This window comes from Coptis chinensis, chromosome 3 (genome assembly GCF_015680905.1).
Source record: "Coptis chinensis isolate HL-2020 chromosome 3, ASM1568090v1, whole genome shotgun sequence".
Taxonomy (NCBI): Eukaryota; Viridiplantae; Streptophyta; class Magnoliopsida; order Ranunculales; family Ranunculaceae; genus Coptis; species Coptis chinensis.
In genome coordinates this window covers 52255824-52257261 of record NC_141458.1, presented here as the reverse complement: position 1 = coordinate 52257261, position 1438 = coordinate 52255824, and the positions used below count along the sequence as shown (strand labels likewise).

The window sequence follows — 1438 nt, the reverse complement described above, 5'->3', positions numbered from 1 at the left end:
AATTTTTTCGGTTACCTGCTCTTTGGTTTTCTCAGTTTCAACTGGCTTTTCCTTATCTTTTGTTATAACAACTTCATCAGAATCAGGTATGTCAACTTTGTTATCTACTTTCTTTCCTAACCTAAGGGTAGATATTGAGTTAACTACCTCTGTGGGTACGGATGAAGGGGTGGTTTCAACTTGATAAACATTTCTACCTTTAGGGTTTTGTTGAGTTGACTTGGTAGAGTTCCCTTGGTGCAATGCGCTAGACTAGCTAGTATCCGATTGAATTGTTGGCTCATCTGTTGAGTTATTTGTTGAGTTACCTGAGAAATTTGTTGTGTTACTTGTTGAGCCATAATATCAAATTTTTGGTCAATTCTTTTGAATTCATTCTCAGTTTTGGTGGCTAAAGCTTTCATGGTTTCATCTGTGGTGTTGGGTTGGGTTTGGTAATTAGCCATAGGATCAATAGCTGATTCTCTATTTACGTTTGGTTGTTGTTGTTGTTGTTGTTGTGGGTAATACTGTGGAGAAGGTATTACTGCGCCTCTATTATTCATGTATTGTTGCCTATTGTTCCCTTGATTACCTTGAAAACCATATTGGTTTTGCTGTGGAGACATGTTCTGTCTCCATTGATAATTATTTTGTGGATCTTGGTTATAGTTATTACTAAAGTTATGGGCAACAAATACTGGACAAACTAGTGTATCATGGTCTGTGGCAAAACAACTTTCACAAAATTGATTAGCATTCATTGCTTGTTGAGGTTGATTATTCATTGGAGGGTTTGAAGTAAATGAATCAAATTTCTTATTTAAGTTTTCGATTCCTGTGGTTAAACTAGCAATGGCACCTTCAAGTTTCTCATTAAGTTCATTTTTAACCTCATACATACCTGGTTTACTAAAACTCATCCCCCCATCTACCCGTGCCATGTCCTCATGGTCACTACTATTGGCCCAATCCTTAGAACTCTCAGAAAAGTTTTGCAAAAAATTGTAGGCTTCATCAGGAGTAAGACTAGTAAATCTTCCTCCATTCATTGATTCAATTAACTGACGGTTCATAGGTGAAAGACCTTTTATAAAGTAATGTACGATATTAAGTATGTCAAAACCGTGATGTGGACAACGGACAAGTAAATCATTAAATCTATCCCATGTTGTATGAAACTCTTCATTAGGTTTTCCTTTGAAGGTTGAAATAGCCAATTGCATGGCTTCAGTTTTACGTAAAGGGTAATATTGTTTCATAAACTTTTGTGATAGTTGCTCCCAAGTAGTTATAGAATTGGAGGGTAGGGATCTATACCAACGTAGTGCGGCATCCTCAAAAGTCAATGGGAACAACCTTAATTTAGTCTCTTCAGGTGAAAGATGAGGTGCTTTAAAAGTACTTAATATGCTCAAGAATTTACTCAGATGATTATATGGTTCTTCATTTGTTTTGC

At 36.2% G+C, this 1438-nt stretch overlaps 1 non-coding gene across 1 annotated transcript; it reads left to right on the top strand.

The window, feature by feature from the left end:
* Positions 1 to 1101: 1101 nt before the first annotated feature.
* Positions 1102 to 1209, top strand: LOC147509978 (small nucleolar RNA R71). The gene has a single exon (XR_015219677.1). It is a non-coding gene; the product is annotated as a small nucleolar RNA R71 (small nucleolar RNA).
* Positions 1210 to 1438: the final 229 nt, after the last annotated feature.